Raw genomic sequence first — 24,457 nt, forward strand, 5'->3', positions numbered from 1 at the left:
ACTCTTAAATATAATGCTAGGACCTTAGAAATGTATTCTTAGATTCTTGTTATTATGTATATGGTGAAAGGCATTTTGTAGTATAATCTAAGCAATAAAAACCTTTTGAAATGAAACATATTGACTGTGCTTGCTCAACATATGTAAGAAATTCTGGTATATACACATGCACATGTTAACATTTCAGAAGCTCAGACTGAATAGTTAAATAGATCCATTCTCCATACCCTGGAAATTTATCTTCTACAGACCACCATTATCAAATTCAAATACCTGAAGTTAAACACAGTGATCATTGATGCATTGTTTGTGAAGTGAACAAAGCAAATGAAATTAAATCGTCAACTTTGACCCCAACTCTGAATATAGTCTAAGCTCTGTTTTCAATAACAGGTTTGATTTCAAGTAGTTAGATTCTTATTAAACCAAAAATGTATTCGGCATCTAAATACTACTTTTAGTTTGCTAATCTAGTTTCTTCTCTTTGTGTCTTAAAATAACAAATATGTTCTCTTTTTATAAATTGAAAATTTTACGAAGAATAGTTTTAGTTAACTGTAACACTACAGAACATACACACACACACACGCACACACACACACACACACACAAACTCTTCTCTTTTCATTTTTCCCATTTTCAAGTAATAAGAAAACACACATTTGAACAAACAATGTATGGAGTTTGTTCATTAGAAATCAATTTCACAATTATTTTGAAAACATAGTCTTTGTACATAGTCTACCTTGTAGCATATTTGAACTATTTAATCAAGCAGAATTTGCTACCAACAATGATTTTCTTCATATATATTCATTACACCTGAACTTCATCTTTTTCTTTTCTATTCCCTGTTCCAAATTTGGTGTGTTATTGCCTGTGGGCTATTATAGATTTTACACTAAAAGCTTACTTCTTTTGGTGCCTTTTAGGTATACACCATCACACTGAATGTCAGACAAAGGTTTGCAACACACATCCCAAGTATATGATTTCTGTAATACTTAAAGCACAGAATGAATTTTGAAATATGTCACAAACTTGTTCTCAATTTCCAGATGTTTATTTAGCCATAGGTGTACAGATGTACATAAAGCTCTTCTAGATTTTGTTTTCACCCCTTCTCACCTAACCTTTCTTTATACTTGTTCTATACCACATTTCACTTTTAAAGGTACATATGACTTAACTCTTATAACCTATTGGAGGAAACAAATGGCCTTATGTTCAAAATGTTTTGAAATGTTTTATCAATTCTACAGCATTTTAAGCTTTTTGAAGACATGGGAATCTTTTTTGAATAATATCTTGTATAATACATACGCAATATTATTTATTAAATATTAAAGGAGTGTTGGTGACTTTGATACTATCATAACGCCGTGGTTACCTGTTTTTTTCCTGAGCAACAGAGATTAAATTCAGTAAATAAAATGGGATGTCATAGACCCTGACAGATAGGAGAAGATTGAAGTCCTGATAGAGACAAAAAGAAGAAAAGTAAATAAAGTTGATAAATCTCAAATTATAAAATATATACCGGGGTGCCAAAAAAATGTATACTCATGACTTATATTCATCTTGTGTTATTAGTATATATTGAGTATTACAATTTTAATACAGTTTTATCCTTTCTTAAAATGTGTATACATTTTTAGGCACCCTCTGTATAACATAACAGGCAATATAACATGAATATATAAAAATATAAAGACCATGTAGTGTAGGGATAAATAACCAAATTATATTTTTGAAAAACTGTATTGATCTTATATGTACTACGTACAATAGGCTATTGAATACACATTGAATACTATGGCAAGTTAAGTGAATACGTTATTTTTTTAGTAGATTTAATCTTTTACAGGAAGATTGAGCTGATTTCCTATCAAACACATAGCAGCCCCCACTATCAACATTTCCCAGCAAAGTGTTACATTTGTTACAATTGATGAGCCTACATTGACACATCACCATCACCCAAAGTCTGTGAAGTTTACATTAAGATTCACTTTTGATGTTGTACATTCTATAATTTTGGACAAATATATAATGACATCTATCACCATTATAGTATACAGAGAAGTTTTACTGGCCTAAAAATCCTCTGTGTTCAGCCCAATCATTTCTACTCCCCACCTCCACTACACCCCCAAACTTCTGTGACAAACATACATGTTCAGATTTTTGTGTGGACTTATGTTGTCAACTCTTTTCAGTAAATACTGAGGAGTGTGATTGCTGGATTGTGGAAAGAATGTGTTTAGTTTTATAAGAAACCACCAAACTGTCTTTCAAAGCTCTTGTACCGTTTCACATTCCCACCAGCAATGAGTGAGTTCTTTTTGCTCCACATGTTCCCAGTATTTGGTATTGCCAATGTCTCAGATTTTAACCATTCTAATAAGTGAGTAGTGGCACCTCATTTAATTTGTGTTTTCCTGATAACATGATATGCACAACATGATATGGAGCATCTTTTCATATGCTTACTTGCTATCTGTGTATCTTTGGTGAAGTGTCTGTTGTGGTCTTTGGCGAAGTGTCTGTTGTGGTCTTTGGCCCATTGTTTAATCCAGTTGTTTGCTTTTTGTTGAGTCTTAAGAGTTCTTTCTATATCTTGGGTAGTAGTCCTTTTATCACGTGTGTCTTTTGAGTATATTTTCTCCCATACTGTGGTTTTTGTTGTTGTTGTTGTTGTTGTTGTTTTTAATTCTCTTGGTGCACATTCTCTTTTTGTGAAAGACTGTCTTGCTGCATTACAGAACTGGTACACTATGTTCAACCAAAGTTCAATATCCAAAACCCATAACAATGACACCTAGAAAACAAAATCTACCAAGAAAAGTAAAATTATGGTAATATATTCTTTTCAGTAAGTCAAACTGTGCAATGCTTTCTAAATATATATACTTAGATTTTAGAAAATGATTTTCCTGTTAATGGAATGACATTCCATTACTGAAAAATAATTAGTGGGATATTTCATCCTCTGATAATGTCATATAAAATGTACAGTCTAGTAATTGCTTCTTTTAAACTACGGAATTGAGGAAGGAGAGAAGAAAACTGATTTAAGTAGGTTCAATTCACATACAAATCACTTCCATTCTATTTTTATTTCATTTTTTTTTTGTAGAGAATGTTCTTAATTCATGAAGTTAATGTGAATAAAATTATTCTTGCATTACTTACTAAATAAACGCTGTTGATAACGACCAATGTTACTCATATGATATCAGAATGGAGAAAAGTTTGCATGCAAAATAAGCAGTGAGTTCCTTCTGTAGCCCAGGAGATGATTCCACGTGTAAGCATCTCATGGAAGTTTCATTTGGTTCTCCTAGAGAGATGAAGGAGACATAAAAACTAACATAGTCAGACCAGTGACCACCAACATGGCAGTAATCTGGAGAATTCCCATAATGGATCTGTGATAAATTTAACACAATTGAGTACAGATGGCAGCATATAAATAATCCATGTTTTGCTAATTCTGCCCACTCTTGGTTCAACCACACCCATTTAAAGGAGAATCTGTCCTCACACATACAGATGATATACAAACCTACAAGATGACACTACACCAGCACAAGTAGTGGGGAGGTTGAGGACAATTTTATCTGAAATCAAAATTACTTTAAAGTATCAGTAATTGACAGTTTTATGCATGATGGTAAAATCAGGTCTTGCGTATGTGACTTGTCAAAAGTAGAATGTGCTACTATAATTGAGAACAGACACTGGAAAAAGGACTGGGGAGATGTGGTGAATAGGAAATTAAAATATAGTTCCTTAATGCACTTAGACCCTTTAATACGTTGTAGGATAGATAGCCACTACCTTTCTGGGATGGCATTAACTAATAATTATTCTGGCTTTGATTCTACAAACATCCTAACATTAGACTTGGACATCACTTGAGGATACTTATTTGACTGCCGAGAAACTCTCCTATAAAATAATTCAGTTGCTGTAAAGTAATAATGAATAGGTGTTCTCAGTTCTGAGTATCATACCCTTCCAAGTGGTACTCCCAATATTGCCTCAGATCTGGGATCAGTTCTTGATCAGACACCTTTGGCTCATGCTCTGCTTCTTTCCAAAGGCTTTACCATTTACTCCTGGGGATGCAATTGGATAAGTCATGTGAACATTTGATACAAACTCAAGAATACCCTTGTGGTACTTCGTATTAAACAGAAAGGAATATCTTGGCTATTTATTCCTATGTTGCTTAACTCTTCTAATACAAACTTTCAGTCTGCTCAACAGAGGTTCTTACAGCCTTTCATTGCCATTAAAATCTAAAATTAGTTAATATATAAAGCAGACCTACTAAGTGGGCAAGAAAGATGCCAGATTTCCAAGACTGTCATGCTTAATATGTGATCCTCACTTGGTGTGTGAAACAATAAAATACTATGCATATTTAAGATATACGCTTAAGGCAAATTAATAAGACAACTAACAAATTTTACCAGTCTGCAATATTTTCAACTGCCCAAATTTATTAATTTTAAATTTGATAATTTATCTTTTCAAATTCTTACTATAGTACTAATATCTGTTAAAAAGTCCCATGGAAGAAGAGCATTTATGGCATACATTTTGAATTTATGGGTTTGATTTTTGTTCTTCATCTCAAATCAATGTATTTCAGGCTCTTGTAATCTAGTTTGAATGGTTTCAGGAGAGGAGGGTGATCTTAGTACCCCACATTCTTAAATCAGCCAAAGCCTGAAAGAATCTGCTAATTACTTGTGGGCTAAATCTCTAGATCTGAGAAGAACCAGATATTCAAAATCAGAGAAAGAGGCATTTTTAAAAAAAATTACTTAGACAAGACCCATACACTGAAAATTGCATGTATTCAGTTTCTCTGTTTTGGAAAACTAAAAATTGAAATGTTCAATTCCATAGTTACTGCAAAAGTAATGGTTAAAACCCTAAACCACTTAAAACATCAGTGTTACCACACACTTAAAAACAACACTCTCTCCCCAGTGTGATAGGTAGTATTATACTAGCAAAGATAACCACACGTGTATGAACTTCTTCTTGCTCATAAAAGTTTGGGTTCAAGAAATCAATCTTAAAGTTATCAATGGAATCGATTCACATAAATTGCTTAGCATCAGACGTACAATTTGAGAGTGCCCAATATCAATTAATATTTCTCTATACATCTATTTATATAAAGGGCTTTAACATGACTTTTAAGTATACATATTAACTCATATCAGTAATGAAAATCTCATTTTACTTTATGGTCAGTATTTTAACAAATTGTGTTTATTTAAAACTTCTCATTCCAATTGAAATGTTTTCATCGTCTCCTATCTGATACAAAGATAATTAATGGACAAGAGATCTTAATGAGTCTTCATATTTAGTTGATCATAAAGGTAAAAATAATAAGCAATTTAGTTTTCTAGGTTAATTATTTGAAGTCACTTAATTTTTTAAAAAAAGCTTTGTTCTCCATCTACTCATTCTAATTTTCTAAGGAATTTCTAGACAATATTGTCTGAGGACTTCAGAATGTTCTTCATTTATGATAAAATAACTGTTTTTATAGTGTCATTAATTAAGCATAATTTTGTAGGAAAGAGTGTTGTTTTTCATGAAAATAATCATTCTGGTAGTAGCCTACCCTATTACCCAAGTGGCCTCAAAGGAGTATTTTGACTATTCTTTGGCTTTGTTTTTAAATTTCTCTTTGTGCTTGACATGGTTTTATTTTTTAATGATTTGAGTTTAATTTTGTTAAACATTTAACTGAGGCATATCAAAATTTTGAAAGTATATTTGAGCAAAAATTGATTCCAAATGTGCAGCACCAAACCAGAAGTGGTTAGAAGTACTTACAGGCACTCCACCCATGGGAACCAGGGACAAGACTTGTATGGAGAAGACACGGAAGCAAAGCAAGGAAATTATTTTGGGGCTATAGATTAAGAAGTCGCCTTATTTAGGAAAGCCTAGTTGGTTGTGATTGGTTGATCTTAGGTTTCAATTTCTTAACCTTTAAGCATTACAGGCGTAGGTATTGGTTTGCTTACAAGGCTATGTGGCATTAAAGCCACTCCAGTCTAATGGCCTCCTTGTTTTATTAATTTACAAATTTCAATCTCTTTTCTATTGTCATGAGCTGCTTTTTTTTCCCTGCTTTTAATGCCATTTCTGGTCCCACCCTCAAACAACCACTATGGGAGTAAGACCAACAACCACAACATACAGCACTGTTTCTTACAGCCTGTTTGTTTATTTATTTTCAACTTCTAGTCTATACAAATTTGAATCTCTCAAGTAATTTGCCTCCAGAGGCCTATTAAAAGGCTGCACTATTTCTCAGTAAAATTAAGAAGAAATTTAAACAAAAGATGATACTGGGAAGGTAACTTTATTCCAATTTTCTACTTTGTCCCAAGCTCACATTTCAACATTAAAACATCTGTTTGTATTCCTTGACAACATCAGAAAGGAAAACATAGATGTAAGGACAGTGAAGGGGAATTCCTAAATGGGAGCAGTTAGCAGCCTTTGCAGTGTAGAAGATGTTCAAGAAGAAAATAAAAAGGAAACAAAACTGAATCATGAGATAATAGAAGATTCCAAAAAAGTAATTTAGCTCAGAGTTCAGCAAACTGTAGCCAGTGGGCCAAATCCAGGATGTGTGTTTGTACAGTTTACTTGCTAAGAATGGTTTTCACACTTTTACGTGTTTTGTTGGAATACTGCCACTTTATATATGTTTAATGACTGTTCTCATACTCCAATAGCAGAGTCAAACAATTGTAATCAAGGCTGTATAACATGCAGCACCTAAAGCATTTATCTCTATCCCTTTGCAGAAAGTCTGCTGGCCCTAACTGAACATATTTTCAAGCTAATTTCTCTAGCTGATCAAAACATTGTTTACTGAATAGCACTCTGGGATATCAAGTCCAAATAAACCAATAGGACATTCAGATTTTTCCAGGATCATTTTCTTTACAATAGAACAAAGATAGTACGAATAACCAGTAAAAGCATTTGCCTTGGTGTATTTGCTACTTAAAAAATAAGCAAAGGAACTGTTTATTTTGAGATAACTCCTATGTAGTTATAAGACATAAAACACATATACCATATCTTACCCAGTTTTTCCCAGTGATAACATCTTGAAAACTGGCATACGATATCACAACCTAGATACCGACATGGATACAGCCAAGATACTTAATACTTCCATCACCACACGGATTCTGCATATTTCCCTTTTATACCCACACCCACTTGCCTCCCACTCCAACCCCTGCCTTAACTCCTTAACCGCTAACCTGTTCCCATTTTCATTTTACCGTTTCAAGAATTTAAAAATGGAATCATACACAATGTGACTTTTGAGGATTGGCTTTTTTCACTCAGCATAATTCTCTTGAAATCATTTAGGTTGTTGATTGTATCAATAGTTTGTTCCTTGTTATTGCTGAGTAGTATCCCATGGTATGGATGTACCAAAGTTTGTTTGACTACTCATCAGTTGTAGGACATCTGGGTTGTTTTCAGTTTTGGGCTATTATAAAAAAAGCTGCTATAAACATTTATGTACAGGTTTTTGTGTGAACATAAATTTTCATTTCTTTGGGATAAATGCCCAAGCATCAAATTGCTGTGTCTTATGGTAAGCATATGTTTAGTTTTTAAAATAATATGACACTATTTTACAGAGTTGCTGCACCATTTTATATTTCAATCAGCAATTATATGAGTGATCTGATACCTTTACCAATGTTTAGTGTTATCAGTATTTTATTTTATTTTTTAAGTTTTAGCTCTTCTAATAGGGGTATAGTGATACTTCATTGTGATTTTAATTTACATTTTCCTAATGGCTAATGATGTTCAGTATCTTTTAATGTGCTTATTTGCCATCTGTATACCCTCTTGGATGAAATGTTTCTTCTTATCTTTTGCCCATTTTCCATTTGGATTGTTTGATTTTTTTTTTTTTTACTATTGAGTTATGAGTATTCTTTATATTTCATAGATACTGGTCTTTTCATATATGTGGTTTGAAAATATTTTCTTCCCACTTGCAGCTTGCCTTTTCATCCTGTTAGTGGAGTCTTTTATGAAGTAAATGTTTTTAATTGTGAAGAGACAATTTATCAATTTTTCTTTATGGATTGTGATTTTGGTGTCAATTCTAGGAACTCTTTGCATAGGCCCAGATCCCAAAGACATTGTTCTATGTTATTTTCTAGAAGTTTTAAAGTTTTATGTTACATTTTCGTCTGCGACAATTTCGAATTAGTTAGTTTTGTGTAATAGGTATGATACAGGTTAAAGTTCTCTCTCTACCTTGTTTTGTTTTTGTTTTCGTTGTTTTTTTTGCCTATTGACTTCCAATTACTCCAGCACCATTTATAGAAAAGACTATTTTTCTTCCATTACATAGATTTTGTGTCTTTGTCAAAAAATCAGTTGGGCATATATGTGTGGGTCTATTTCTAGGTTCTCTGTTCTGTTCCATTGATAGATGTACCTATTCCTCGACCAATACCATACAGTCTTGATTACAATCAAATAGTAATCTGTTATTGTATTTATTACTAACATATTATTATATAGATATATACTATTATGCCTAATATTAAATAGTATATTAAATAATGTAGTATTATAAAATAAGTTGAAATTTGATAATTCCTTTCGATATTTTTTTCCAAAATTCTTTGAGCTATTCAAATTCCTTTGTATTTTTAGATAAAGTTTAGAACAATTTTATCTATCTCTACAAAAATATCTTGTTGAGATTTTGATAGGAATTTCATTAAACCTATATCAGTTTAGGAAGAATTGACATCTTTACTACATTGAGACTTGCAATCCATGAATATAATATGTCTCTCCGGGTCTCTTCGGTTTCTTTAATAAACACTGTATAGTTTTCAGCAGACCAGTTCTATATATTTTTTTAGCTCTACACCTAAGTGTTGTTTTTTGAGTGATTTTAATTAGCATTGTACTTCTCCCTATTATTTGCTTATTCGTTTATCCTTTGTTACTCTAGCTGCAAAGAGTTTGCAGTACTATGATGAATAGGAGTGGTGAGAGAATGGACACCTTTGCCTTATTGCTGTTCTTAGGGGGACAGCATTTAGTCTTTTACCATTAAATATAAATGGTAGGGGTTTTTTTTGTAGAATATTTTATCAAATTGAGGGGTTCCTCTCTGTTCCTATTTGAACAGAGGTTTTTAATCATGAGTGGGTGCTGAATTTTGTCAAATGCTTTGTCTGCATCCATTGATATCATTGAGTGATTTTTCTTCTTTAACCTGTTAATATGGTGGATTATATTGATTAATTTTGGGATATTGAACCAGGCCTACATTTCTGGAATTAACCTCAAATGGTCATGGTGTAACTTCTTTGTATATAATGCTGAATTCTATTTGCTAATAATATGTTAAGAATTTTTGAGTCTATATTTGTGAAGAATATTGGTCTATACTTTTCTCTTTTTCTATACTCTTTGGGTTTTTCAGGATAATATTAGTTTCATCATAAATTTGGAACTTTTCCTTCTTCTACTTTCTCCAAAAATTGTATAGAATTGGTGTTAAATTCTTTTAAAATATTTGTCAGAATTATTTACCTAAACCATCTGGGTGTGGAGATTTCTTCTTGAGGGAGTTTTTAAACTGCAAATTCAACTTCCTTAATAGTTATAGGACTGAGCAAATGGTCTAACTCATATTGGGTCAGTTGTAATAATTGGTGTTTTGGAAAATTTAGCCCACTTCATCTAAGTTGTCTAAGAGTTTAGTGTTTGTAGTTTTCCCTTACTATCTTTAGATGCCTGGAGGGTCTGTAATGATATACCCTGCTTCATTCCTGAAATCCGTGATTTGTTTCTTCTATCTTTTTTGTCAGTCTTGCTGCAAGTTGGTCAAGTTTATTGGTTTTATTCAAAGAAATAACTCCTGCCTGTGTTGATTTTCTCTATTGTTTTTTTGTAACAATTGAAATTTTTAGTTTCACTTATTTGTGCTCTTATTCTTAATATTTGTTTACTTTAGGTTGACTTGCTCTTCTTTTTCTTGGTTATTGAGGTGGGACCGTCGAAAATTGGTTTGAGACTTTTTCTCATTTTTTTTTTTTAATCTTTATTAAACTTATTGCAGTGACATTGGGTAGTAAAATATATAGGTATCAAGTGTACAATTCTATAATACATCATCTATATGTTGTATTGTGGGTTCACCACCCTGAGTTAGTTACACATCAATCACCGTATATTTGATTCCCTTTACCCTCTCGTACCACCCCTGTCCCCGTTTACCCTCTGGTAACTACTAAACTGTTGTCTATGTCTATGAGTTTTGGATTGTTTGTTTGTCTGGTTTGTTTGTTGCTTTTGGTTTTACATCCACATATGAGTGGAGTCATATGGTTCTCGACTTTTACCATCTGATTTATTTCGCTTAGCATGATAATCTCAAGATCCATCCATGTTGTTGAAAATGACTGCATTTCATATTTTCTTGTGAACAAGTAATATTCCATTGTATATATGTACCACATTTTCTTTATTCAATCATCTATCAAAGGACACTTTGGTTGTTTCCATATCTTGACCACTGTGAATAATGCTGCAATGAACATTGGGGTACATATATCTTTACAGATAAATGTTTTCAGATTTTTTGGGTAGATACCCAGAAGAGTGATTGTTGGGTCATATGGTAATTCTATTTTTAATATTTTGAGGAAACTTCATACTATTTTCCACAATGTCTCTACCAATTTACATTCCCATCAGCAGTGTATGAGGGTTCCCTTATCTCTATAATCTCTCCAACATTTGTTATTATTTGACTTGTTGAAAGTAGCAATTCTAACAGGTGTGAGGTGGTATCTCATTGTGATTTTGATTTGCATTTCCCTAATAACTAGTGAAACTGAGCATTGTTTTCATATATCTGTTAGCCATTTTTATGTTTTCTCAAGAGAAGGGTCTGTTCAGGTCCTCTGTCCATTTTTTTAATTGGATCGTTTGGTTTTTCTGTTGTCATTGAGTTTTATGATTTCTTTATATGTGGAGGTGCCAAAAAATGTATACAAGTGGAAACTTTGGTCAACGTTGCTCAAACAGTAGTTTGCTATAATCAGAAGTGTCTGGATGCTGATGGTAACCATTTTGAGCACCTCTTGTTATTGCAGAAGTCAATGTCACTCCTATTCATCTTATCGGTATGTATTGAGTATTACAATTTTAATACAGTGTTCCTTTCTTAAAATGTGTGTATACATTTTTTGGCACCCTCTATATTTTGGATATTAGTCCCGTATTGGAGGTGCTGTTCGCAAATATCTTCTCCTATTCAGTTGTTTGCCTCTTTGTTCTGTTGATGGTTTCCTTTGCTTTGCAGAAGTTTTCTAGTTTGAGATAGTCTTATTCATTTACATTTGCTTTTACTTCCCTTGCCTTTCTGGTCAAATTCATAAAATCTTCTCTGAACCCAAGTTCCATAAATTTAGTACTGGGCCTTAAGCTTTCTTCTATGCAATTTATTGTTTCTGGTCTTATGTTTAGGCCTATGATCCATTTTGAGTTAATTTTGATATATGGTGACAGATAGCAGCCTAGTTTCATTCTTTTAAATGTGGTTTTCCCATTTTCCCAGTATCGTTTATTGAAGAGGTTTTCTTTTCTTCATTGTTTGTTGGTGGCTTCTTTGTCAAAAATTATCTGCCCATGTAAAGTGTCGGTTTATTTCTGGGTTCTCAATTCTATTCTATTGGTCTGTGTGTCTGTTTTTCTGCCAGTACCATGCTGTTTTGATTATTGTCACTTTGTAGTATAATTTGAAGTCAGGGAGTGTGATACCTCCAGCCTTGTTCTTTTTTCTCATGATTGCTTTAGCTATTTGGGGTCTTTTGTGATTCCATACAAATCTGATGACTTTTTGTTTTATACATTTAAAAAATGTCATTGGGATTTTGATAGGGATTACATTAAATCTGTATATTGCTTTAGGTATTATGGCCATTTTATTTATGATAAATCTCCAATCCATGAACATTGAATATCGTTCCATTTTTTGTGTGTTTTCTTCAATTTCTTTTAATAATGTCTTATAGCTTTCAGTATATAGATCCTTCACATCCTTTGTTAAGTTTATTCCTAGGTCTATGAGTTTTTGTTTCTCATTTGTTTGTCTTGTTCTTTTGTTGCTTTTGGTTTATATACCACATATCAGTGAAATCGTATGGTTCTCTGGTTTTTCTATCTGACTTATTTCGCTTAGCATTATAATCTCAAGATCCATCCATGTTGTCACAATAGTTTAGTGGTTACTAGAGGGTAAGAGGGGAGAAGGGTGGTAGATGAGAGTAAAGGGGGTCAGATATATGGTGATGGAAGGAGAACTGACTCTGGATGGTGAACACACAATGTGATATATAGATGATGTGATACAGAATTGCACACCTGAAATCAATGTAACTTTACTAACAACTGTCACCCCAATAAACTTTAATTTAAAAAAAAAATTATTCCTAGGTATTTTACCCTATTTTGTTGCAATTGCAAAAAGAATTTTCTTTCATTTCTTTTTCTGAAATTTCATTTTTGTGTATATTCATTGTATATGGGAACACAATGGATCTCTGTACATTGATTTTGTATCCTGAAACTTTACTATATTTATTTGTTTATTCTAATAGGTTTTTATATTTTATTTGTTTGTTTTTGAATTTTAAAGGTTTTCTATATAAAGAATCATGTCATCTGCAAATAGTGACAGTTTAACTTCTTCAATCCCAATATGGATGCCCTTTATTTCTTTTTCTTGCCTGATTGCTGTCTGGCTAGGACTTCCAATACTATGTTGAATAACAGTGGTGACAAGGGTCATCTCTGTCTTGTTGCTGATCATAGGGAATATTGGCTGAGGGTTTTTCATACATGGCTTTTATTATGTTGAGGTACTTTTCTTCATTCCCATTTTATTAAGTATTTTAATCACAAATGCATGTTGTAACTTTGTCAAATGCTTTTTCTGCATCTATTGATATGATCATATGATTTATATCCTTTATTTTGTTTATATGGTGTATCACATTTATTGATTCATATATGTTGAACCATCCTTGGGCCCCTGGAATAAAACCCACTTAATCATAATATATAATCTTTTTAATGTATTGTTGTATTCAATTTGCTAGTATTTAGTTTAGGATTTTTGCATTTATATTCATCAGAAATATTGGTCTATAGCTTTCTTTTTTTGTGTTATCCTTACCAGGTTTTGATATCTGGGTAATGTTGGCCTCATAAAATGAGTGAAGAAGTATTTCCTCTTCTTCAACTTTTTGAAAGAATTTGAGGAGGATAGGTATTAAATCACTTTGAATGTTTGGTAGAATTCACTAGTGAAGCCACCTGGTCCTGGACCATTGATTTTGTGGAGGTTTTGGATGATCGTTTCAATTTCTTTACTGTTGATCAATCTGTTTGGATTTCCCAGTTCTTCGTGATTCAGTCTAGGAAGCCTATATATTTTAAGAACTTGTCCATTTCTTCTAGGTTATTGAATTTTTTGGCACATAGTCCTTCATAGTATTCATGCATGATCCTTTGTATTTCTGCAGTATCCTTCATAACTTCTCTTTCATTTCTGATTTTACTTATTTGTGTCTTTTCTCTTTTTTCCTCAGTGAGTCTAGCCAGAGGTTTGTCAATTTTATTAGTCATTTCAAAGAACCAGCTCTTTGTTGCATTAATTTTTTTATTGGCTTTTTGTTCTCTATTTCATTTAATTCTGCTCTAATTTTTTATTATTTCCTTCCTTTTGTTAATTTTGGGTTTCTTTTGGTCTTAATTCTTTACAATGTAATGTTAGGTTGTTTACTTGGGATTTTTTTTGTTACTTGAGATAGGCCTGTTAATGATATAAATTTCCTTCTTAATACTGCTTTCACCACCTCCCAATAATTTTGATACAATGTATTTTCATTCTCATTTGTTTCTATATATCTTTTGATCTCTCCTTTTATTTCTTCTTTGACCCAGTCATTCTTTAGTAACATTTTGTTTAATCTCCACATGTTTGTGGTTTTACCCGCTTTCTGTTTGATCTTCAATTTCAAATCATTGTGGTAACGTATGTGGTATGATTTCGGTCTTCTTAAATTTGCTGAGGCTACTTTTGTGTCCCAACATGTGGTCTATCCTTAAGAAGGTTCTGTGAGCACTAGAAAAGTATATATAGTCTGGTGTCCTAGGATGAAAGGCTCTGTAAATGTCAATTGTATCCATTTGGTCTCATGTGTTGTTTAAGACTGATATTTCCTTATTGATTTTCTCTTTGGATGATCTATCCAGGGCTGTCAATGGGATATGTAGGACCCTACTAACATTGTGTTTTTGTCAGTTTCTCCTTTTAAGTCTGTTAGTAATTGCCTTATATATTTTGGTGCTCCGATTGGAAGCTTATATATTGATAAGTGTTATGTCTTCTTGTTGTATTGTCTCATTTATCATTATGAAACTGACACTGTATTGGGGTGAGGGAGGGAACCCCTGGCAGGAGTGAATGTCTCAATTCCCTATTCAGACTTCCCTATACCTCCTGAGGTTGAGAGAGGAGGTTAGGATGCTGTTTTCTAGTCTAGCAAGAATCAGTGCTAGGCTCCCTATTGAGCCTTTGTGTGGTATTTGAAGCAAAGTGATATTGTTCCAGTGCTTTCTGTCTTTCTAGGCTGCCCTTTATTGTTCCTTGCCTAGAGAGAGCAAGCTTTTGTTGGGGCTTTCTAGTCTTCCAGTTGGTATCTCTCAGTTACAGACTTCTTTAGCTACAAGTTTTGGATATACGAGGCAAAACTAAAATCCAGGGACCTCACCACCATGTTGTTCCTTGGGTCCTGAGGTCCCTGACTCATCTGTCTTTCAGAATATTTCTTACATTTATTTTATACATAATGTCCAGGGTTTTTAGTTGTACTTAGCAGTAGGTTTAGGGAAAATCTAAGTTTACTCCATCTTCCTGTAAATGAACATCTCCTGTTTCTTTTTATTTTCTTTTTTCTTTCTTTCTTTCTTTCTTTCTTTCTTTCTTTCTTTCTTTCTTTCTTTCTTTCTTTCTTTCTTTCTTTTTTTTTTAATTGGCTGGGTAGCATGCAATTTTCACATTAGGTTCTTTAAGGAACTTAAACAGAATTATAAAAATCTGATTAATAAATTTTATACTAAAAAGAGAAAACTTGAGACAAAAAATACATCTCTACCTTTATTTTTTAATATCCATTTCACTTCCACTTTCTACCAGTGTCTTTCTTGACTAGTTTGTTGCCAATAAATGCTCCTTTAGGACCAGCAACACTTATGGTTAAAAGTGAGCTTTTCTCACTTGAAAGTTCTTGAATGACTCCCACATGGGGGCATGTCGACTTGATTCATTGCTGTTCCCCTGTGCCTATTATGTTTATTTAATAAATATCTGCTGAATAAGTGAATGAGAACTGAAAATTTAACATTTTCTTTCTGTGAGAGCTTATCTACTTGCTTTTTGCTGTGCTGAAGCACGGGACATATGTGTCTGCAGACCATGCTTGATTACCTATCAGGCACTCTAAGCACTTACGACATGAGCAAAATTGGTCCAGAATTTCACAACGTAGAAAAAGCAATTTTAATTTCATTGCATGTGTAAGTTTTTGTTTTATGGTTTAGAATTGTTTGTATTTTGAATTACATATGGGGAGGACGCCAGAATGGTTCCACTGTGTGTGTGTGTGTGTGTGTGTGTGTGTGTGTGTGTGTGCGTGTGTATGCGTATGTGTACATTTGTGCACATGTACTCCTATTGCTCCTAAAGAAAGTGACCTGAAGAACATCACACTAAAAAAAGACGATTTTTAGGATATGTTTCCTAGATCCCTGAATCTTTTTCTTTTTTAATGGTTTTCTTTTATTAGGCAAGTCATGGTTGGGTTATCTTTTTATATCTTTGTCATATATTGTGCTGTGTGTGTGTGTGTGTGTGTGTGTGTGTGTGTGTCTATGTGTGTACACATGGAGGAGGGATAATGTTAGTCCATCATTTTGTAAATCCCTGGATGTAACTTTAAAATTTTACCAACATAATTATACTTTAGATAAAGATCTTCCCATCATCGAAATACCTTTTTTTTTTTTTTTAATGCAGATAGGAGAAGATGATTCTTTTAAGTACTACTATACTTGATTTAAATATTAATAAGACTTGCTTTTCCGTTTGGCTTAAGATTCTGCTTAAGGAAATGTGCTTTTGTTCGAAAGTATGGAAATGTTTGTCCATGGGAACTTCAGTCGCCTGGTAGAATGGAAATTCATTGGGGAGGGGGAATCGTTTCATTTTACTGCCTGAGAGCTGTTGATACATTACCTGCATCTTTCAAACTGTAGGTAGTGAAGGAACAGAAAGAACACTTCTTCCACGAGTCCATCTCAGCAAACATGCACTGTGCTAGGTAGTGATGAGGATTGCCACAGCACCTAGTTTCAGGGTTTTGTGTGGTCAAAGAGACAACTGGCTCTCCTCTCAGGGGACCACTTTGGCGGAGATTGCAGCAGTCAGGCATCCCCAGGTTTGCCAGTGGATATTGTGGCCATGTAGCCCAAAATCAGTACCAGAGAAAATCAGAAAGTAGTAAAAAACAAGAAGAATCTCTGAGATTTTTAAATCTTAAACAAATACCCTGCTTGTTGCATTCACTGTGAAGGAAAAGGAAACAGTGGAAGGGATGCCTTAAACTCAGAAGACTTGCAGGGAGTTCAATCTTTTCATTTGAGAACAATTTGGGTGTGTTGTGAAATAAAGTTGCAGAGTAGGCATGTTCAGACCTTTATTTGCTACATTTAGTAGGAAAGATTCCCACCCCCCCCCCCTCCTCTGAACTACAAGAAGCCAGAGTTTTCTGTGCAAACTGAAACAGGCGTTGCAAGAATCAGATTCACTTTGGACGACTCTTCACATTCCAAGTCATCATTGCATTAGGCAGCACAATTCCATCTCTGGTTGATGGGCAGAAAAAGTGGGCAGCTTGCCAGGTAGACGTTTCCATGACTCCCAGCCCCCAAAGGTGATGCGTTTTTCAGCTAATTCAATGAAGAGTGGGCTGAACTTTGGGTCTAAACGAGACAATAGCTGCCTTCGCAGTATCAGCAGAATGGTTGATGGGGACGCACTCTACATTTGGCAGAGAATCATGTGACCTTACGACTGAGATTTTGTGATGGTGCCAACGGAGACTTGGAAAGCAGCAACCGTCCTGACTTTTTTCTTCTTTTCTAGCATGGCTCAGAAAATGGTGGATCTTAATACTTGACTTTAGCCAGACTCAGCAAGCGACTGAGCTTTGAAGCACAACTTCGCCTTTATTCTGGGTTTTTGGCAGGCCACCAGGAGGCTGTCCCTTTCACGCCTGATAAATTCTGCTGCTTATCTCTAAATAGGAAAAAAAAGAAAAAGAAGGAAAATATAAACAGAATATTGAGGCATAACAAGTGAATCCTAAAATTATATGTGCATTTCGCTTTTTGCTTTTTTCTTACTGCTGATATTTTTTAATGTTAATACCCATTCTGCTTGCTGAAGAATCCAAGTAGTTCTTTTTTTTTTTTTTTTCTTTTCTTTTTTTGGTTTATAATGAACAGGCATTTGAACTGGGCAAACAGGACGACAGCAGCAGTGAGCATGAGATCATTGCAGCAGTGTAGCAAACTGGCACCCTGCCTTCTCACCCTTTTGGTTCAGGAGACAAACGTGTGCAATCCTCATTTCTAAAGTCAGCAGAGCCTGGAAGGATTCCTGGTCTCTCCCACCTTCTACCATTCTTCTGCCAGGGACGGCAAGGATTGGTGCAGCTTCTGTGCAATGCTTTGTGCCTGGAATACCGAGAAGGAAGAAAAAGAAGACAAGCACCCTGGTACTTTTCTCCAAGAAATAACAAGAGCCCTGAAGAGAAAAAATATCAGAGTTTGTCCCACTCCATGCAACAGTGCTGGGGGGAAAAAAAAGAGAGACGTTCCTGCTCAAAAACAAAAACAAACAAAAAATCCAAACCAAAACAAACAAAAAAAAAAAAAAAAAGGCAAACATTGGCTTGTATAACTGCAGAGACATCGAGCTTTGTAAATCAGCTTTATAAGGCAACATTACTAAATGAGCCTTCTTTATTTTTATTATTTCAAAAATATGGCATAATTAGCAATGTGTTGCACTTGGTGAAATCGCACCTTTCATATCAGGTATAACTTTTTTTGTTGTTTCTTTTTAAGCCTACTGTTATATTATATAAAAGGGAATCCTTGAACTTTCAGTTTACTCTTATTTAACTCATCACCCACTTTACTCTTATTAACTTTCTCCTTTGGCTCTCTTGCTCTAATCCTGTTTAGAATAGAAACTTAAGTGAAAATAGAAAAAATCTCTATGAGAAATATAGTACATGTTTTTATTTTTATTATACATAGAAGCTTTGAAATGACATGACTGTTTTCTGTGCTTTTTGTGTACAGTATTAATTTTTGCTGTCTAAGAAAAGTGAGTGTTTAGACCTAGTTGGTAAAGAAACTAAATCTTTCATGTACTGTGACTCATAGTTTGAAATGTGAAAGAAGAAACTTTTTGAACTTCTAAAAAACGGGTCATATTAGAATATGCATTAAACTGCTGATAAGTAAAATTAGTTTGGGCGAAGTTAGTTTTAAATAATTTACCAGAATTTCAGTATTACAGAAACGTAGCTGAAAAGATCATGTTCTCAGTTGCTAAGTAGAAAAGAAGCTCTTTCCACAATAATACTTTTTTAAAAAATATACTTTAAAAAAAAGCATTTGTCTTAGAACTGTTGCAAAAGTGTTGGAAATATCCATTAAGTATTTTAGTGGAAAAAGTACATACAAACTTGTTTTAAGTTAAAAACAATATATTGGCTCAGCTGATAAATACATTGCATTCTAATTATTCTGTCTGTTTGTAGAATTGTATTGCTAAGCAATTTAAGCATTTTATAACAAAACCCAATTTTGCCTGGTTCAATGAGAAAGGATTAGCAGATGTATTCCACCTATTTTAATTTTGATTAAAACTTTCTAAACATGTTTAAAATATGTTAAAAAGAAAATGTTTTTGAAATATGCAGTATACATTAATGATACAGTATACAATAATTTGCGTATTACAAATAGATATTATAATATTTTCCAACTTTAAGAAAACTTGTGCTTTTAAAATCATATTTTATTACATTGAAAATACATAGGGTAAACAATGAGAAAATATTACAGAACTGATGAATTCTACTTTCTTTTTTGTTATTCTACAAAGAATTATGGGAAATAACAATTACCCTATGTACTGGTAACATTCAAATAAACGTTTTATTAAGTTTTGGGGTTATTCTTCCCTAATTATTTTAAAAAAACAGCTCTTGTTTCTTTATGCTGCCTCAGCTAATGTAACATCAACTTTCACAGGCTTAATTAACATTTATAAACCTGTTTTCATGTTTCAAGACCCTTTAGTTGAAAAACATTATTTTAAATGTTATTTTTAGGAACCATTAATCTCTATACTCTTAATTATCTTATTAAGCTCCATGCCAAATCCAAATCTCTTTTCAGCTTTCACTAGTTCATTGTGCAAAACCTAGTCGCTTCTTCAACAGCCATGCCTCCTTTCACTTTCAAAACTGTTACTGTGAAAACACCACCAACCAAAATGAACGCATAAATGCAAACTATGAAACCATATTATATGTCATATGAGTAGCCTTGGGTGGGGCTCTATGAGTCTTCCAAGCCTTTTAAAAGAATAGTTTAAAAGGTTTTGCCCATTTTGATATTGTGTTTTCTTCTCGATCGTCTACCTTCCTTCCCACCATCTACCCAAATGCTCCTCCTAGAGAGCAGTTGTCTGATATTTCTCCTTTTGTGGTTGTTTTAGGGAAAAACTTAAAATGGATATGAGAAGTGAAGACAGTGATCATAGGAGAAATCATCTCAGGTAAAGATAAAAAGCAAAAGAGCAGCTAATATTTTTTAAGAGAAACAATAATTTTGACTGTGTTTAGTTATAAGAATTCGTTTCATATTCCTTATAAACCTAGCTATTGGAATTTTCATTGATGGTTTGAGAATTTAAAATATTACTTACTTTGTGAAAAAATTTGTCTGAGTTTGTGAGCAGTATACAGTTTGAGTCCCTTTGCTTATATATATATATATATATATATATATATACATCCATATAACATAGGTGAAATATGGTTGAATAGAAAGTTGTTTAGGAAAAAAGAAAAAGTATATTTTATAATTTGTTGTACCATGTATAAGGAAATCTGTGGGGAGGGAGTAAAGTCGTGCTTTTTAAAAATATATGATCTAATAAGACAATGAAAGCAAAATATACATTCTTATAGTTTTGATAAAACCCAAACAATGTTGCTCTTAATTTCATATCTAAATTTATGAATTTATGTTGAAATATTTTTACTGTAATTGAATGCATGAATGTTGATTTTTTTACTATACTTATTAATAACTATGGGAATAATTTGAATACAAATAATGGTGAAAATTACGTAGACAGAATTCTTTATATAAAGTCTATAAAACATTTATTTCAAAACATGCAAAACCAGAAATTTTTATGTAGTATTACTATTTTTCACAATGAAGGTATAATTTAAAAATGCTAAATATTGTGGATATGAGTAAAACGATTAATGATGGCACAAATTATAGTTTTGTTGCTGTTGAGCTTAGAATCTTAAAAAAAGGGGTATACGGCTGGCTTTATGTTTACTCTTTGTGTGTTTGCTTATTGTCTGGTGATACAAATTTTTTTTAATAATTATTTTTGCCCAACCTGTTGACCAGGTGAGAGTTGTATATAGCCATATATTGTTTTAAGTATATCATTTTTGAAAAATATATTTAAATATATCATGTGTAAGAGAGATGATATCCTCTTTTATGCAATAGATCTGGAGTATAAATGTTAGCGCACAGTAGTAGTAATAATGCTATTCATGTTTGATTAATTATAGTTATTTGATATTAATTATGAAAATATTGTTAATTTCAATATTATTCCAAATATAGACAGCTATATATATTTTTTAGGACTTTTAAATAACTTCCTCTGTTTTCTACCTAGTCAATAAGACTTTACTTGTTTTATGAGAAAGTTATGTTATCAATTCCTTGAAACCAGTATGTGAGGTTTTAAAAGAATTAGAACAAACATAATCTAACTCTTACACAATTAGCTTAACAGTTAACTTGGTCTTAATTATAGGCTCATAACACTACATTCATGCCTCACAGTTACATAATTTATACATACGTGTACGGATTTTTTTTCTTTTAAAACTCATCATTAATTAGAATAGCCTAATTTTAAAATGCTCACTATTAAAACAAAAGTAATCTGTGAAAAAATCTTTCAATATAGTTATTTTTTAAATTCTCATGTATATAAACCTGTACTTAGAATATTTATGAAGGCCTTTAAATGGGAATATGCATACTTAGAACATTTCAGCATTTAAAATATTTATACTAAATGACCGATATTATTATGCTCATGTCTTAATTTCACCAGTTATTTACAAGTTCTGCTTTAATAGGGAGGCCATGTTGATGTTGCCCATTGGCATAAACCCGTAGATCCGATCTTGTGGTGAAGTGGACCGCACAAGCTCGCTTCTATGGGTCTGTGTCAGTGTGGTAATCTGACAAAATGCTATACACAGTGCTGTTAAATAATATTTCAGTCAAACTCCTGTTAAACTCTAGCTGATTACTTTTGAGGTAATTATATTTTCCTTCATTTTTTATGTATGTATTAATTCTCAGCTGTCTTACAAGGCAGGATTCAATTGTTGACCACTTGGAAGAGTTTATAGCTCAACCCCTCAAGTTTGAATCCAAGTGTAGTAAATTGCTTAATAAACTTTAATTTTTTATAGCATGGTTTGAACCAAGATCTGCATAGATACTGTTCAGAAACATCAGGTCATATTACAGTGGTTAGTGCATCTCGTCAACTTCAGTAAGAAAATTAAACACAATACTGGATTTATGTGTTACTACTGAGCCTTTTTCTCTTGAAAAATGAAGCAGAATGCTATTGGGTTTTTAAAATAGTATTAATTGCTAGTAGAACTATGCCAGGAGAGGTGTCAGAGGACATTTTGTATGACCTATGCTGGAAACCAAAGAGGTTAAGATAGTCCTAGTGGGCACATATTAAGTCGATTGGTAAAATGTTAGTATATTATATCTACATCCTTGCCAAGCCCTTAGGTGTATGGCCGCCATATTTGGAGGAGCTGACTGAAGATATGATAAGGAGTTTGAAGCAACAGTTGAAGCTGTGTGCATCCGGGTTGAGGTAGTAGGTTGTATGGTTTAGAGTTACACCCTGGGAGTTAACTGTACAACCTTCTAGCTTTCCTTGGAGCACACTTGAGCCACCGAGGAATTCTTCATCATCTTAATCTTATTGAGTCAATTTCTGTGCAAGAAGGTAATGTGTCATGAGTGTTTTGGATAGTTAATTTGTGACTTTATTACATTAAAATGATCCTTTCATCCCTAAATATTAGATTATTCCATTTACGTCTGGTTATAAACACTTGCAAGATGGTATTTCTAATAGGTTCTTACTCTGTGATCAAACATTTTTAAGGACTGGTGAGTAGTGACTTAAACTACACTAATATTGCAGATTTTTTCAGCCATTGATTCACAAAATTTGGCACTTAAAATTTCAAACTGATCATTGGTCTTTCTTTTTATTTTTATTAGCTATGTAGACCCTACAGTATAAAAATTTTTTTTAAAAAAGTGTCTACCAGTGTCAATGACTTCCATAGCACATTGACTGATTGTTTCTTATGACACATCACTTTCTCGTTTATGTTGTGGCTATCTAAGTGCTTGTTTATTTTTTTCATACTAGACTGTAAGCCCCTTGAGGGCAAAGTCCATGTCTTATTTTTCATTGTATCCCCTGCAATGCCTCACACATAATAAGAATTAAACATTTATTAATTGAATGAATGAGTGTAAGATCTCACTCTGTGATGATTTCTATTGAATATTTATAAATTACAACAGTGATCACAAATCTGAGTTTTGTTTATTGGTCCTAAAAATTCCCCTAAATTTAATTCCCAGATTTTTCTGCATCAGTAATATACTTGACTTGTTTCTTGACTGTGTTGACTGTGTCCTCATCCTACACATACAATTTAAAATTTAGGAGTGCTCTTTCTCTAAAATAAAAAGAATAGAACAAATTCATTTCTATTAGTAAGCTCATTACAGTTTATAATCCTAAATTTAGATTGTGTATATTTCTTTTGAATTTTTAAATTCCTTAATTTCCAGACGAATGGTATTTACTTCAGCATCAATTTCAAAACCAGCTCATTGTATTCTACCCTTTATTTTCTTCCCTTATCTTCTACCCTTTATTTTTATACAGCTATATCTGTTGAATAAACCAGAAACAACTAAATCAGAACCATATCAAGAAATTAATAATAGATAAGCATATGAAGTTTAATTTGAGGTTTGGATCACATTTTTGTTTGAAGGAATGGCACCCACAATATTCTGTCTGTACAAAACAAATGGATCTCTTTGGAGTCCATTAGCTTGCTGTCAACTTTAGTGGCAGTGAATGGTGCAATTTATATAGAGAGGCTAGTTTATGTAGATCATCTTTCAGTCACAGAATTAAATAGTTGTAGATACTAGAACTAATTTAAACTCCAAACATGAAACATTGAATACATAAGAAAACATTTGTAGATACAAATATTTATGTTAAGAAACTCTAAGACCCTGGCTGTGTGGTGATGAACTTTCTGTGGAACTCTGGCATCCAGAATATTTCAGAATCTAGAATTCACCAACAGTGGTAGTTTGGAAGGAACTTTTCAGTCACCAACAGGAAGAACGCATGAGCCCTAGAAAGCTTAATACCAAAGATTTTAAGAAAAATTATTTGACTGGTATGCAGACGTTAAAAAGTAGTAGTCTCTAAGAAAGAAAAGTTGTTTTAAGGACTAATCAAGAGACAATGAACAAAAGGCAGGAGCATAGACAAGAGATGAAAAGAGACAGAGAGAGAAAGAAGTGATGAAAAAGACAGTGACTCATAGCTAAGAGAAACAGTGATGTGTCTAATGGTGATAGTTCAACCCAAAGTTAGAAGAAACACAACTGAGTGGTAAACAATTACATCTTTGTAATTAGTGTAGCCCTTGAGAGCCTAGGATCCCTTTCTTGTGTGAGAATGTATGTATTTGTGTGTATCCCAATATTCAGTGTATAGATGTGGAGACCAAGTCATGTAGACATTGATGGGCCAAATAGAATACTGTTGCCAATAAATACC

General features: G+C 33.1%; 1 long non-coding RNA gene across 1 annotated transcript in view; it reads left to right on the forward strand.

The window, feature by feature from the left end:
* The window catches only part of LOC117013245 (uncharacterized), a 508,384-nt gene that overhangs the window by 292,002 nt on the left and 191,925 nt on the right, over nt 1–24,457 (forward strand). Inside the window, exon 6 of the long non-coding RNA XR_004421294.1 lies at nt 19,988–20,047. This is a non-coding gene — a long non-coding RNA (uncharacterized LOC117013245). The remainder of the gene's footprint in view (nt 1–19,987; nt 20,048–24,457) is intronic.

This window comes from Rhinolophus ferrumequinum, chromosome 2 (genome assembly GCF_004115265.2).
Source record: "Rhinolophus ferrumequinum isolate MPI-CBG mRhiFer1 chromosome 2, mRhiFer1_v1.p, whole genome shotgun sequence".
In the NCBI taxonomy this organism is placed as follows: Eukaryota; Metazoa; Chordata; class Mammalia; order Chiroptera; family Rhinolophidae; genus Rhinolophus; species Rhinolophus ferrumequinum.